This window comes from Lissotriton vulgaris, chromosome 5, assembly GCF_964263255.1.
Source record: "Lissotriton vulgaris chromosome 5, aLisVul1.2, whole genome shotgun sequence".
NCBI classification, from domain to species: domain Eukaryota; kingdom Metazoa; phylum Chordata; class Amphibia; order Caudata; family Salamandridae; genus Lissotriton; species Lissotriton vulgaris.
Window position 1 is genome coordinate 224,273,447 of NC_141693.1, and position 16,906 is coordinate 224,290,352.

The 16,906-nt window shown below is 47.0% G+C and overlaps 1 protein-coding gene across 1 annotated transcript in view; it reads right to left on the minus strand.

Moving 5' to 3' along the window:
- Positions 1-12,676, minus strand: part of LOC147710545 (LIM domain transcription factor LMO4-B) — a 42,518-nt gene extending 29,842 nt beyond the window's left edge. Inside the window, exon 1 of the mRNA XM_086921208.1 lies at positions 12,327-12,676. The gene's annotated coding sequence lies outside the window, so the exon portion shown is untranslated. The remainder of the gene's footprint in view (positions 1-12,326) is intronic.
- Positions 12,677-16,906: the final 4,230 nt, after the last annotated feature.

The following is a 16,906-nucleotide window of genomic DNA, read 5'->3' on the forward strand; positions in this document are numbered from 1 at the left end:
AGGCTCCGGTTGCAATGGAAAACCTGTTTCTACTTAAAATAATGGATACTCGTGGGGGAGGCCTTGATTAAAGAAAAGGACAGGTCTGCTGAGCAGAATAGGTCACTTTCGACCTATCATGGCTCTGTAGCCAACACTGCATGATGGAACTTTTCGTTTAGTTTCTTATCATCCAATAAGTACGAGGATTGTCTGTCTGAAAGGAACCCCAAAATGGCAACCATGTACGGTATGTGTGCCTGTGTGATGACTGTCCAGATTCTGGAGTGGCCAGAAGGCTGTACGTTAGCACTATTAAAAGAAACCCAACTAGTACAGAATACTTATGACGAAAGGAAACAAAACTACATTTAACACCAGATAACCTTACTTCACGTTGACGTGCTGAAGAAGATTTGCATGAGGACAAGTGATCTCATCAACAGAATGGGATATTTCCAGTCGCCCTGCTCCATCCCCTCTGCATGAATCCCTGGAGATTAAGATCAGAGGAACAGTGCCCTCTTGTGGCCATTTGGTAAACACTCGTGTATGGTAAACCAAGTTCAGGCACCACAAATGACAGTTTACAGCGAAACTGCAGAAGGTGACAGCATGTAGAGCAGGGCTAATCCCAGCGTCATGCACAAATAGTAAGTGGGGCAAAAACTGACATTTAGATAAGAGGCGAAACTCCCTGGTGGGAAAGAGTGGTCTACATATTCAAAATAGTTGAAATGCAGCCTCTAAAATGGGGACAGGCATTTATTCAACTTCTATTCACACTGTCTGAATGCAAACAATGCACACAGCACTGCTGTGTGACGATTGATTGAGCAAAGAGATGTGTTTACTTAATGCAGTTATTTATGTACGTTTCTGGTAATCGAGTGCGTGAGCACTCGCAACAGATGTAAACAAACCCAATGGTGGGCCTTTTATTCGTGCAGACAGACGAAAGGTCAGCCGTGGGGATTCGAGCTTTCGACCCCAGGCTGCTTGTAGGTTGCTGCGGCCAGTCTTCCCGACGAAGCCATTTATGGGTCTTCTAAAGCTGCAAAGTTAGAGCCGAAATTTCAACCCGGCTTTTGAATCAGGGAGAGAAACGTGTTTCCAAAGCTGGGCGCACAGGTCCAGCCTTTGATGAGTGGCCCAGGTAATGTTGCTTTACAAGCTCAAGGAACCAGAGGGGCTATCAGATCTGGGCTAGTTATACAGGACGTGCATCTGTTGGCCTGAAATAACACCTGAGGTTAGATAGGGGTTACTAGAGGATATAACCAATTTGTTTATGAAGAAAGCACAAAAACGGTGCCGCACTAACTCAGCCCAGTGCCAGGTACATGGGAGTCAGTTGAAATTCACACTGTGCACTATTGAACAGGTTTGCGATTTAAGGGGTGAAAGGTCCCGATCCCTTACTGGCCGAGTATTGAGCGGAAATTCTTGTTCTGGTGCTTGCCCTTGACAGAGGGAACCCCCTAACCCCCTAATGTAGGTAAGGTTCAGCAAGGTTGTAAGGGCAAGATTGGTTTACCTTATTTTCTAGGAAAAAATTCCGACCAGACCATAGTTCATTTTGTAGCATGTTTATGTTTTCACTCTATCCGTGAGAGTGAGTTAGAGAACAAAACTGACAGCCAACACGTGTTTCAGCCCTTACACAGCCATCCGGCCTGGGGCTTCTTCAGGGCGTATTTAATGTTATTAGAATAGTGGATCATCTGGATCGTTAGGGTCCTTTCGGGTGCTCTAAATGACTGGCGTAAATGCCGCAGTAATGGTGTCTCCCTTCGTCGGTCTCATAAACACGCTCAAAATGAACTATGGTCTGATCTGAAGTTTTTCCTAGAAAATAAGATAAACCAATCTTGCCCTTACAGCCTTGCTGCACTATTGACAGGGCATTCGCGGGTGCCTTCGAGTGATAGAAGACTTCATCTGTTCCCTACGTGTAAAGGGGCACATGCTAACCTGTGGCTGTGGCTATTCTGCACCATGTATGAACACACTTTCGAAGTTTAGAATAGAATATGTGGCGATCCACATACAATGACATATGGTTAATATACTGAGCGCTGTTAAGGAACCCCTGCCTTGGTTCAGAGAAGTAGTGGGGGCCTCTCAATCTCCCCAAACTCCCTGTCAGGAAAGAAATGTAAACAGGTGGATTTGGAATCCTTTATTCAGAGTGGAAATTCTCGCACAGTCACTACGCAGTGATCTGGGGGGAAAGGTACAATATCTGACCCCAAAATTGCCAGACTGCTGTGCCCATGGGTACCAGCAGTGCCTGGCATCATTTAAATGACTTTGGAGGTGGGGGGGGGGGGGGGGGGGGGGGGGGGAAGGGGAGGGGTCAGTACGAAATGAGTCTGCACCACTAAAGTTATTTGGAGTAGCAGAACCTTTTTGAGGAAGCCTAGATGAGTCTTGATAAGGAACAAGGGATATACCGGCTGATTAACAAGAAAACCGAAGGTGTTCTCCGTCCAAAGGACACCGGAGGCATTCGCGACAAAACATGGGGCCTAGGTGAAGGGCCATCACACCAAGATGGTGTCATATGCCCCTAAATGGAGCACACAGAGGCAAAGGGTGAATACAGCTCCAGTAGACGAAGGTTGAAAGGAACATGTGTAAAACGGCAACTCCCTCCACCTCATGTGATGCTCAACCAATAGGTGGGAATGTACATTCAGTGGAGGCCAATATCGGAAAAGACACTGAGGCAAAATGACATGCAATGAAGTCAATGTCCACCACATTGGATGATGCTCAACAAATGGCAAATCAGTCTCCAGCAAGGTCCGTGTCAGCCAGAGGGTGAAGATGGCCTGCTGTGGTGTGCTACAACCCATTGCTCATCAGGTGATGTTGGCAACATCCACTAGACTCTTGCAACCTATTAAGCCATGTATTTCTGCAGAAACTGATCAAGCTGTATAGCACACTGTCACAAACTTAGGGCCTCTTCAATTTTCTGCAAATATAAATATATTTAACTAATCTCATGCAAGTGAAAGGGGATTAAGAAAAAGGTGCTCGCCTTGTTGCTTGTTGAACTGTACAGAACAGGTACACCATCCTCTACTTTGTCACAACTCACTCCAGATCGGCTCATCAGACCTCTCTAGGGCAGCCTCAATTGCAGGAGTGCTTCTGGCATTGTGTCCTCGGGAGGCTCTGCTAAGTTACTAGCAGGAGTCCGACCTTCAGCAGCCAGGCCAGCTAGAGGTCAAGTTGCAGCTAGTCTGCTTGCATGCTCTTGCAGCCCTGCATTTAGAAGCACCAAAGCCATGGAGCTTGTACAGACACCACCAGTTTGGGGTCTCCAAGGCGACGGCCAGGTCAACCATCCTGGCCTGCTATGGTCAGTGTTGTAGAGTTGTGCAGTAAGTTCCCTCAAAACATCAAGTTTTAGATCAATCTTGCACTCGCCAGGGCATTGGAAACGATACTTTAAATGTTGCTGATATTTAGAAATGGCAACGTGTATGCACTGCTTATGCACAATTACACAAGCAGCGCCGAACAACAGTCAACAAGCAGATATGTCAACTCATAGCTCCCTTCTCACTGGCAGAAGTCCCAAGGCACATTCTGCTACAGTTAGGGCGCAAGTGTCCTTGTCAGGCTTAACTACTAACTGCATACAACGACCTGTGCCTCCAGCGAGGGGCAGCGGTGCCCGCTACACAAGCACCTCGGGCTGTCAACTTTAGACTGCACTCCACTCCAGTCAACGTCGCTTAAAACAGATGGCTGGCACATTTGGTTAACATAGGGGTTGCCCCATCTCTTATCCGAGTTAACTGAATATGTGAGGTGTATAAGGAGAGAATTTGCAATGGACACAGTTTCAGATGCTTTTCATGCTGTTTTTTCTAATAAGACTGCACAGAAACACAATAAAAGTTAGTGCACTGTGGAAGACAATTTTAAGCTCACTTTCCTTTCTGTAGGAATTAACAGCGTCGACTAGAAGTAAAAAAAAGCTTCAAGGTTTTCCGTGTATAACTGCTTGCGCCGCTTTTAGCGACAGGCCCTTGTAGGTGTCCAATAACCAATATATTATGACTTGTCTACATCAGGCTGAGCTTCACCACTGAAATCACAATGTACCTTTAAGGCATTTTCCAAATCAATCTGTACACAATTTCTTAAGTCAGAAGGACGACGGGCTGTGAAGACTAAATGGCTCTTAGCAGCGGGTACATTAACTCGTGGAGCTATACTTTTTTTTAACTGTCAATAACAGGTTTATGAAGTATGGATATCAAACAATGCAACTCCCAATTACGAATGTGCGACCAGCGATACAGTGCGCATCTGTGCGCTACAAAAAATTATGTTTACTGCCCTAACACACATATATACATATACACTCTGGAGTGAGATGGCAGAGCTCAGGGTGTATAATCGTAACCATTCGAACTTTGTCTTTAAGCGTGTGTTTTGGCGTTTTGTGATAGAAGGTAAGCCGCATCAGTTTGCCTGGAAGCCTATATGACCAATGCTACCTCGGAGACAGCATGTCAGGTGTTTATGTGCCTGTAAGTAGCACAAAGCAGCCTCCTGAGAGAGTCAGGGGCTACAAAGAAATAGGCCACACTTGAAGGATACAGGACACGTGAAACGTAATATGGCACTCATCATAAGCAGACAAGATAGCCTACACAACATAAGACAGATTTAAAGGGCCGAAGTTCAAGTATAGTTCAAAAGTTTGTTAGGTATGCAATAGTGTTAGCTATTCATATAGCCAATCCAATCCAAAATGTCTTTATTTTGGTCCTTGAGACCATAAAAGATTCATTGCTAAATACATTTATACATCCACGTTAAAAAAAACATTGCAAATTTTAAAATACAATAGATAAAAATAGTTCCCATATTGTACCAAAGATAAAAGGAGATTGGAAAGATCAATTTCATGATTAGGAGGGATAATTTCAGAATTGAAAATAATTCTAATTTAAGAAAAACATTTCATATTTTCTACATTTAGGCATGTAATAGTTTTTTTCTTATCTGCCACATAGCCATAATGAATTTAGCCACTGCGAATACAATATGAGGCAAAGTGCTAGTTTTTAATATTCTATATGCAAACAGGTGACACCTAAATCCTAGGTTCCTGCATAGGGGCACCAGCCAGTATTTCCTGGGTCTGTTGTAAGCAGGGCAAAAGAAAAGAAAGTGAATTTCCTCCTCGTCATGAGTATTGCATCCGGGACAAGATTAATCCCCCCCCCCTTAAACCATTTACAAGTGAAGGTTTTAATGGGCAAAGTGCCTAGCCCCCATTGTATATACAATTTTCTCGCTAGGATGGGGAATATAATGTCCATAAAACCTTCGAATTCATAGGAATTCTTACATTCCAAAAAGCGGTCAGTCAGGGTGCCTTCATAGCAACCAGAAGCCCATCTGGTTGGGATGTATGCTAATCTTGCAGAAAGGTTCTGCCATCAACGGTACAGCTCCTCTGATGCTTTGGCATGTGAGCCCCAGACACGAACGTCTGTGGGAAGGGCCGATTCGTGTCCGCGCTGTGTACGACCCCTCCACAGAGACACCAAAGAGCCGCGTTAACGTTTATAAATTGTTCAACGGAGCCTAGTGTTCAAAAGTCTTGTGGAACATTGTTTTTTTTTTTATAAAAAGAGAAGTCAGTACTTGTTTCAGGCTACTATTTCTCGATCAGGTGGGCCATGCATACACGTCTTTGGAAGTAGAGCGCGAGCGTCCGTCCGCCAGGATACCCGGAAATGGCGGTGCAGCGCCCCCTCGCTGCGCGGCACAGAAACTCGGAAACATCCTCATTGCTTATTTGTCACACTGCCGCCCAGATTCCCACTTCCTCTTAGCCGCGCCACAAAAGAGAAGCACCCAATAGTTCCTCAATCGGAAAAGCTAAAAATATCGCGCCGTCTGCGATGAATGCAGGACAAGTGACAGCAGGCCCCTGCCGGTGTGTTGGCAGGGAGGTGGAGGCACATGAGCAGTTATAGTAGAGGAGGGTCCAGATTAACCCTTAGCCTCGGCCACATACACGTTCTGGAGCAGTCCCGGAAAAACATCCATTCCTAAAGGCTCCCACGTGTTTCACATCAGGGCCACCAGGGGCCCTGGCCGCAGACATTACGGCTCCTGATACGGTTACACGATTATATTTTCAGGATGGCACACTGCTAGGACTAGGCTAATCTTCACATTTTTGCTGCCAGAAATATAGAATTATAGATGGGTGACCGTGAATTACTGAAAGGTTCAGAGTGACGTGAAATAGACAAGAGAAGCTTCGAGCTGTCCAGGTTACTCAGAACCCAGAGGTGAAACAGTCCCGTAATGAACTTTCTACCGTTCTATAATGTTATGTACGGCCCCCAAAATGACGTGCCCCGCCTGCCTTCAACTACTGCGCAGGGGCAGAAGATAATGGGAGAGCTATACATAACATGCCCCTTCCTCCTGGACGCAAATGTGAAACATCTTACCTGCTACCCTTAAGCAACCCCCCCACAATGCAGTTGTGCGTTCTGCTCTTAGTCAAAGCAGGCAAGCAGAGCTGCGCTGACAGGCTCTCAGAGCTCTGTCACCTGACACGGAAGGCCTTTATGACATCACTCAATAGTTCATAACAAGCTTTATCAACTGTTGTGATGTCATAGCAAGAAGTTATGACGTTTAGAAACTTAAAAATACAATAGAGCTCTCTATGAGAGCCATAACAGTACTAGTGTGCGCAGATCAGCCACTTTACAAGTGAACAGGATATGTGAATAATTCTGTCCTCGATCAGCTAGCAGTGGCCTTTCAAATCTCAACCCACAAACTCATTCAAGATAAACACGCCAACGAAATCTGAACATGGTCAAGAAAGGCTGACTGGGGCACAGTATTACTTTGCCCTATGTAGGAAGCCCAGGGCATAGTAGGATCTATCTAGGCTTGCCTTTTAAAGTGGTCACCCGCTGAATGATGTCACATTAGGTCTCAAAACCTCAGCGGACATCAAATATGACCATTCTAGAATGTCTGCTGATGATGGTTAGAGATCCATAATAGGACAAATAACTTTCTCTACGCTGGTTGGCCCCTTAAAAGAAAGCCAGCACTGGACGTAATGGGCCGTGAGGAACAGTGTTCAGGATTTAGAGACCCCCAATGCTTCTTCAACACAAGGATGTGATACAGAAAGCCTCCAATTGGTGCAATAACTGCAAGTGTCTACAGAGGCCTCCCAGCACCATGGCATGGAGAGCGCTCTTGTACTGATCTTTAAGTGCCGAGAACTTTCTGGAGCGAATTTCAAACAAAAGTATCAAGGATGGAGCAACAATGAAGTATGCAAAGTAATGCAGCGCAAGACAGCAGAGCACCGAGCTTTGGGGTGGTTAGTAGCCCCAATCGGTGCACTACGTTCTTCCCAATTACAGGGAAATGAAGGGACCGCGGTGGGTGGTGGGGGCGGGGTGCGCTGACGTTCTCTGGAAACCAAGTGTAATGAGTTTTTTTCTGGTCCTTGAGCAGAGGCCTCCGTAATTGCTTACATTATGTTTGATAATGGGCTGGACAGAGGGGGCAGGGAATCCCATTAAAGAGGAAAAATACAGAACCAGGAAGCAGAAGCCGGGTGGTTGCAACAATGCAGTACGCACTAGTGGGTTCTGCACGAAGCTGGCGCCGCTCATTGTAAAAACTGACCGACACTTCACTGGAACGCTCGCCTGATGGCTGCAGCATCCACTGGAATCCCGGTAAAATCACTGCAACTCACTGTAAACATGGAACAGACATTGTACCCGACGGCAATCGTAATGTAACCCAGGGGAAAATATCTAACTTGCATAATGAAGATACAGTTCGCTGAAACCCTTGCACAACGAACACTTCACTGGAGCCCTTGCACCGCTCACTGTAAGCCAGACACGACGACTGGACCATGCACTGGTGCTTGACGCAGCTTCTGGAAGGGTCACTAACACTGGAAATGCGATTATGGCCTTCAGCCCAACCCCGGAACATCGATTTCACCATTCACGAACCCTGGGGCAAATAGTGCACCTGACAACGGCCTCGGTGTTTTCTATTAATAAACCTATCACGGCGATCACACTTCACTGCAACCCCGACGCAGCCACTGCACCACTCACTGCAAGCCGGACACAACGACCGATTGTGTTCGGGTCTAGTTCGCGCTATATAAAACTCTGGGGGAAAAAAAAGCAAAAAAACATTTAATCCTGACACCCCAAATGCATTGCTGAATATTACCCTGGCGATTATTGTAGCCATGGCATGGTGGCACCTTTTTTTTTAACCCTGGCACAACAAACCAATCACTGTGACTGGCGCCAAAACGGCACGTTGGTAACCATGCACGAGTACAACTCATTTTTCCTTTTTTTCCTGGCACAACGTGTGTACCTTAGTGTAACGAGGTACCAAGTACATCACGTAGTGTAAACCTGACCACTATTGCACATGAGAACCATCTTGTGACTCGGGTACAATGGCATGCTGGTGGCCAGCTCGCATGCCTCACCTTGCGACCACTGTAATCCCTCGCACTAGAATGGTGCCTTATTGCAGCTCGTGCACGAATGTGAGTGTATTAAGAGTTTCCGGCCCACATGCAAAGCAAGGTTGACTTAAAAACACTTCAAATGCAAACTCTTGCACGAAAACATGACATCGGCGCCACAATTATAATTCCACCTCTCACTATTATACAACAGGCCAGCAACATCTAACTGTAAACTCCATGTCCCGCAGTGTCCTCCGTGGATTTCAGAAAGTTCAAACACTGAAAGGAACAAAGGCCACTTAAACCGCGTGCCACTACTAATTCTTTTTATTGCAAAACAGTTCCGCTACCTTCATTACCCATTGTAACAATTTCGTCGCCTATCCTTTGAAATGCTACTGTATTCCCTTTGAAGCCAGTGAATTCACTTACTCACGTGGAGTTAGGGGCCCAGCTGTAATCTGCTCTGACCAAAGAACAAAAACAAAACACAATGGAAGAGACCACTCTATAGTCTTTAAACCCCCTGCTGGTGAACCCACTTTCCTGGCTGTACGACCCCTGATGGTCTAGCCCCGCCCCTCCTCTAACATCCTTCCTGAATCGCCCTATATCCCTTCCTCGGTCAGTTTATTTAACTTGTATTAACTCGGGTCACTCAGTGCTGGAAAAATAATATTGTTTGCGTATTTTCGAAAAGGCTGTACATGTTCACTGTAAACCCGGCCTGGAAGGAATCCGCACCGCCCTGCAGATGCCAGAGCACGAGTTACGTGCAGGAACTCTCAGAGCAAGGATTGTTTACATACGGGGCAAGTTGACGGCCACGTGCTTTCGGAAGCGGGGCTGCGCACAGGGGGGCGTGTCAGGCGCGCGGCTCAGGGAAGAGTTCCGACCGGAAGTCACGCCTCCCGAGACCACCAGGAGCGTCCTTTACATATTTTGATTGAAAATTACAGTATCGCGGAGGCGTTCTCTGCCCTTGCTCTCTCCCGTCCATTCTAGGGTACCCACATGACACGGAACCTCGGATTCAGCGCCTACAAGTGTATCTGCACAACAGCCGATCTCTTGTACAGCTCAGCCTCGACTCCAAGGAGCCCGTCTCCTCGAATGCCGCCAACCAGTGAAACACACGCTGTCGTTTGATCTAAGTGGCCATGGGACACGGTGTCTATCATCCATGCTTTGAAGGGGCAATTAAGTGCGCGAGTGTCACAACTACCAGATTATCTGAGCACACCATCCCAAACTTCACAAAATCAACATCGGACAGAATTGCATCACCTCTATTTTCCACACAGCAATGTGCCAGGCTCGATAAAGACCGCGCGCCATACGTTGGTACGAGGGGTTAAATACATTACAGATTATATAGGCACCAACAGGAGAAATGTGGCTACAATGCACCTCACTGTAAGCGGTTTGCATAGTGTTTAGCCTGAAAAAGTGGCTTGGACCTGAGCAAACTATTTGGAGTTTCTGTAAACTAACATGCGGCCTGCAGGGCGTGGGAGGGCAAGTGAATAGTCTATTGAAAGCCATGGGCTACACGGAGCAGTAACATCGCTTCCGGGCTCAAGCAGGGGCCGAGGACCTGCGCCCAAACGGCCTTCAGTCACAAAAATACCATCTTTTGCACAGGACTCAAGCTGTATAAGATGTCTGAGCACTTATACTGTGAGCGCAGGTCTCATCAGAAAACAGATGCTGGGGACCAATAACAAACTTGGCACCAGGAATGAGCAAGAACTCTGCTAAGACTACACTCTGGAGTATACTTGTACGGAGCTGTGTAGTCTTAGCAACAACTAAACTTAAATGGTATCTTTTAAAAAGGACAATTGCACGGTGTTGCTGCTCGGCTATGGGCAACGCTGTCTACGATATACCTCACTGCCACAAAAGTGGTCTTATTTCGTGGCTGTGCATAAAGCATAAATCACTTTGCCAATCTTATTATAATACACCCAAGCAAACGCCATTCGGGCGGCTCAAGGGCATCACCAATCAACTGGCCCAGTAAACTGGACACGAGGGCAAAATTAATAAAATGGCTTAACATGTCTGCAGAGAAAAAACACGTCAGATATGTTTACAAACACAGACAGAGCAACTAAGTTCACGACTTAAACACCTCGCGAAGGAGCGACACAATATGTATGGTAAAAGTAATACAAAACATTGAGGAAAAAATGTGAGGCCATATAGTAGGCAGAGACAACACAAGTAAACTTTTGATTGATGGAGAGTCTACAGTTAGGATAAGACTAAATAAACTATAGAGGAAGTGAACTGATTGTGACTAGCTTACACGGGCATGACCGCATCCACGAAGCAACGGGGAGGCTAGAACTACGACAGGCAGCGATCAAGTACACTAGGCGGGGGGTACAGAGAAGGAGGGGTCCTGCGGCAGGACCGGGGGTCAAGAGCAGTGACCATGACTTCTCAGAGTGTAACATGCAATGGCGTAAGAGTCTGAGGCAGAAGTGAATAACATTGCTTTAGACAATTCAGTTTAGAGCACCCTAGCGAGACAAGCTCACAAGTGAAGGGCCAAACGAGCACGACTAGAAACATCACATGAGGGCATTGAGAAGACCAATGCGCTGTAGAACACAAACATCTGATATTACGGACGTTAAGAATAAAAGTTTACAGAAACACCCCATGTTATTCCAATCCTTGCCACAGCCGAGGATGCAGGTGCGACCACCGAGCCCACGACGGCGGCAAGTACAGCGAAGCATTGATGTGTGGCAAAGCGGACAAGACGAAGGCACACTCCAATAAATAGTCTTCGCACCAAGACTCCTTCTGGTTCACTGGACAGGGCACTTCAGGCGAGCCCGAAGGATCGCAGCGGAGACAAGGCGCCTAGAACCCCGCCAGTGGTGTCCCGTCGTAACACTGAGGAGTGACACTACGCACAGTGCGTCATCTAAGCGGAGCTTGAGAAAATAAATGTGAATTGGGTGTGTGCTGTGTACACTAGAGTCTAAAAAGGTACACTCGAGTGTACACAGACACCGCGCAGACGAACACTTCGGACCAACTGCCCTCCCAGGCTGCCGCGTGAGGCACAAGATTGCACGTCTAGAGAAAGTGCCGAGGTGAGCACAGTGGTATAGGGTCCTCACCAGACGGGAATCTAGGCTGTAAACTCCTAAACACTCCCCAGCCCCAGAACATTCGCGCTGCACACCCGGACAAAGCTCCAAACGTGCCCGACAGCCCGTACGTCAGGACGCTGTCATTGGTCAAGCGTGCAGGCCACAGTAAGTGCACCAGATCCTAAGTTTCAATACGACGACTCCACGTCAGACACAGGCAGGGGGTAACGCAGACACACGCGAAAGAGGGTGAAACTCCATCTCGCCCAACCCTTCCAGAGGGTCCCCATTAAGCGCATGATGAATGAATATTTGTCAGAAATGTGAGACTCCAGGGGCCCCATAGCAAATGTGGGGGCCATTTTGAGTTACGCCACTGCAGTAAAGGCAGCTGGGGTGGAGTTAATCTCCCAGAAAGAGACAGAGGGCGTGAGAATGTTTGTATGTATATAATAGCACCATCCTACGTGGAAGACGATATAAGAAGCGCTAGGCAGTGAAAGCTTTTAAACGTACAGGGAGGTTATGAACTTCCAGGGGCAATTAACAAGGCCATCAACTTCCAGGGGCAATTGACAGGGGGTCGTATTTTTTTTCTAAAAAGGATCATCAGTGTGCTGTATTCCCACCCCCCCTATACACCACCCGCCCAGTTCCCGCCCAGCTTCCCAGGAATGCGGCCACTCGGACCTTACCTGGATGTGCGACGCACCCTCGGTCTGTCAGACGCCCTCACGCTCCGCTGGAAGCTCCGACGTGAACAAGTCCAGATGGCGCGCGACTGCTCCAGCCCCGGATCTTCGAGGCAGTGCTAAATGCCTCTAAACTCGAGTAAATGGGAAACGATCCCGTCCCTACTCTATACCCTACACTCAGGCCGGATGCAGTCCGTGCAGTGACCCGGCAGCTGTCAGAGCCTCGTACCCCTGCGCTACGCCCAGAGCTGGTCCTCCTGCCGCCGCTTGCCCCAGTCCGACGCTCCAAAGGCTCTTTAAGAACTTCTCCTTCCCGACGTTCGAATTCGAAAGTGTTGGTGCTGCTACCCATACTTATAGCCATCGCTCTGACGTCACTCTAGAAGCCGCCTCCCCTCATCCAATGAGCTGCGGACGAGGGGCGGATCTAGTGTCAAGAAGATAGATGACTATTTAAAGAGATAATGTCTCTTTTCTACCCTCATCAGGTCTGTCAGAAGAAAGGCCCCCTCTCTCTCTCTTGCTTTCTCCCGCTCTCCTACTTTTTTTTTTAACAAAGCTCTTCCTCGGGCACAAGAGCGTGCTTTGTAATGTATATCCTATTAATTTCCCCGTGCCTCTACATGCAAATGGCAGCCACTCTCACTGAATCAGTAATTGAACGAATTAATTGAGGCAGTTTCGGTCTAAGCCTGGTTGCCTAGAATAAATAACCCACACATAAGCACACACACAGACAGGGAGCTCACCAAAGAGGCTTTTAATTGAATGGAAATTTAGGGATTAAAAACGGAGATTTGCATTTGGTTTCACATTGCTGTACAAGTGTCTGGAAGGAGCCCAGAGAACTGGAAAACTGCCAATGAAGTCTGGGATACACGGTTCCTCTGAGATGGCGTTGACCCTGCGATATACATGTACCCTGCTTTAAGAGACAGCGGTCCGATCGTCTGAGATCCAAAGAGACTCACAAATTGATACAAATCAAGAGAGACCTGGCTGTGTGGAATACGGGAACCCAACGAAGCGAAAATAGAGAATATTTATTTTTGTGTACTTCACAGAGCTTTTAAAAATGAAAAGGACCATTCCTGCCACTTGTTGTTTCTTGCAAGCTTCATGGGCTTACATCAGGGACAACTGACTAGTCCACATGTAAGATGTCTGCTATGGCTGATGAGTCACTCCTGAAAGATCCAACAGAGATTAAACAAATATAGAGTCTTTAAAGGCATGCATCTTGCCTTGAAGGCTGAAATATATTATCTTTAATTTCTGGCGTTCAGGAGCTATTTAGAGGCGTTCTAAATAGATTGGTGTGCTCCACGTTATCAGAAATGATAGAGCATCAGTTTGAGTTCCTTTCAAATGTGTCTTTCGAATCTTGTTGCAAGAGCATTAGCCAGTGCATCCTCGGTAACCGCTAGAAGGACCTTGCTGCAGAAAGAATAGCACACAGCCTCACCACAAAAGGCCACAGCATTTAGAATGCAAGTCTTGGGTTCTAGTTGTTAGGAATAAAACTAGAAAAATGCACCTCTTTGAAGAAAACAAACATTCTTTCTATTTTTATAAACAAACTTTATTGCCATTTTCACAGCATTACAGTCACAGATGAGGACCGACAACAGGAGATAAAGCAATCATGGTCATAACCCTGTGAAACACAATTAAGCAAGTACACATCCTCACCTGAATCCCAGAGCGCCCATAGGCGACCCCGTGTTGTGGGGACCACTGGATACAGTTCAACTACCTTCATCTGCCATCCGAGCGGCCAACCTCCTAGTTACATCCCCCCTCCATCACTCCCCTGCACAACCCATGTGGTATTGTGTTCCTCGGTGGATTAAAGTATGGCGGAGCAAGTGAAATACTGGCAGTGAAGTGCTGTAGTACTCTCTATTGCATGTGCATTGCTAGTGGAGGTGACAGGGGAGCTCAAGTATGTGTTCGATTGGCCCTGCACAACCAACAGCCCACATTCTCATACAGGTACCCCCCCAGTGGCCATATCCCATTGCTCCAGCTCCCTGGCTTCTCAGGGGGAATTATTGTCTGAGGCCCTGTTTGACTAGGAATTGCCTTTCCTGAATTTCTCATGCACTGTATGATTTAAGTTAGCATCCGCTGCACCATTTTGTATTTAGCCGCCTTTTGAGCCTTGATCAAAACGAACTTCTGTCTCGCTTTGTACCTGCCTCACCGAAAAGCAGCTGGCAATGTCTTCTCTGTACGTGTATTTCTTCAAGGCTGAGTTTGCTGTGCTAATGAATATAATTTTTTATTAGTGCATACTTTTCTGACTAGATAGGCCTGCTCCCAGCTCCCAGTTACTCCGCTTGGTGAGGGCAGGCAGAGTAACCTTGAATACAAGATAACGTGTGCCCGGTCCCAGGATTGTAACTCATTTTTCTGTATCTCCTTTGTTCATTAGCTCCCAACTGGAAAAATCTAATCTGGGTGTGTCTTTAGGGGTACTGGAAATTTACTTTATGCCTTACCATGGTGTCTGAGGGCAGTCCCTCTGCAGCAATCTAAGGAGGCTGGCCAGACCAGACTCCAATCGAGCGTACTTCTTTGATTTGTATTCTCTACTGCCTGACCAAATCTTCATTTGTATGGAAGGCTGAGAGGAGGTTGCGAGTGACCCAGGTGGCCCTAATCGGGTCGCTTCCTTCATTTGGCGCCTGAACAGGAACCCCATCGAGCGAGTGACCCATCCTCTCCTGCGGACGGGTGAGGAGGTCGAGGCTACGTCGGGTCGGACAGGCGGACCGGGGATCCCTGCATGAGAGAGTCTTGAACTCGCAGCTGCCCCGTCTGTCTGACTGGGCAGTGCCTCGTCCAGTGATTATCCCGACTGGGGCCCTGAACGTCGAAAACCTTGGATCTGATGGTTTGGTCCAAAGAGTCAGCAGTGGAGTCTAACTTCTTTTGACCTGTGTGCACCAGGTGAGTTTGCTTTGGTTCTTTGTGGATATGGCGCCATTTTGGTTTATTTTTGGCACGGTCTGAGGACCGTTCTTGGAAAAGCACTTGAATTTGTTTGAGTTCTTTATGAACATGGTACCACTTTGATTTGTATTTGATGAGGTCTGAGGACTGACTTGGGTAAAGATATTTGCAAATATCTGCTAGGCATAAGTAGTGAACATATTTTCTTTAAAAAAATACCTTGTTGTAGCAAATTGTCATGTTTGAGCTGTTGTTGTTCTATTGATGCTCAATTGGAAAAAGTCTGCAAGTGCCTCCAGGAGGCACCCCAAATTTTGACTTGTATGTGAAACATGGTATTGGCCTCTTGTATTTAGTACACTATGACAAAAATATACGAGGGACAATGCCGAGTTACCGTGGCCGTTGACAGGCATTTTTGATGAACAGAAAATGAATTTCCTGCAGGAAAAATTGTTTGTGAGAAGGAGTAGGCAGTCGATGTTTGATTCCCTCAGAACGTGGCAGAAGAAGGCTAAACAGAGACGAATTAAGGCATCGAAAGAAGTCCGGAAGGGGAGAATGCCGACATTGACTAAAAAAGCTATAGCGCATGATAGGGAGAACATAGAAAAAGGAATAGAGTGTGCTGATAGCAAGTTCAGACTACAAGTTGATAAGTCTTATGTTGCTTGAGACGAGAATGATACTTTTGTGGAGGAATTGTTGGATGCTCGACCTCTGCCTCCGTATGCTCCGCAGAGGGTATACCCTGTCCTCCTCCGCAGCCCCAGCTGCCTAGTCCTTCTGCCTCTGCTGTCGCTGTCTCTACTACTGTTGCTCCGTCTTCCTTGGCCTCTGCACCTCCTGTCTTTTCTTTGTCTTTGCCGTCTGTGGCAACTTCAACTGTCAGCATTCCTGCAACACCCATTGCTTCGGCTTCCCCCTCACCAGTTCTCACGCCCACGACCCAGGCAGTAGCGATGTTATTGCCCGGTAACTCTGTTATCACTCCCACTATTTTCCCCTATCCCCCGATGTTGCAGAATATTCAGACACCAGTAAGTAGCCCTGAGAATAGGGAATGGACAAAATTCAAGGATCGGTTTGGATGGATGTTGATACGATCTGATGTTGGGGAAGCTGAGAAAAAGGTGGTGGCTATAAAGGCTGCGCAGTGGGCACATATTCCCATTTATAGTGTGGACGATGTGTGGAATGTGTTGAAAGATTATGAGCCTTTTGTACAGCAGCATGCCATTAAACACATGTTGTCTATTTTGATTGGGCTTTGGGAGCAGTGTTTCAATGAGGCGGCGCCACAGATTATCTACAATATCAAGGATGATGTCTACTAAGCTGATATGGCGCCTGGCCAGGTATTTGGTAATGTTGCGACGTTGGTTGGTTATCGGATTAGGTTGCTTGAGAAGAGCCCAGAGATGGTGTCTCAGTGGCCGATGAGGCAGGTGCACCCCATATATCACCCTGAAATACCAGAGCAACGGGATCAGCATGATGTTGTTATTAGACCAAGGGTGGAGGCTCTAAGAACAATGGGTGCATACTCCATGGAAAAGGAATGAGCTGCTGTCCCTTAAGACTCAGCTACCTGACCCTAGGAAAAAAACACTGCCTATTAT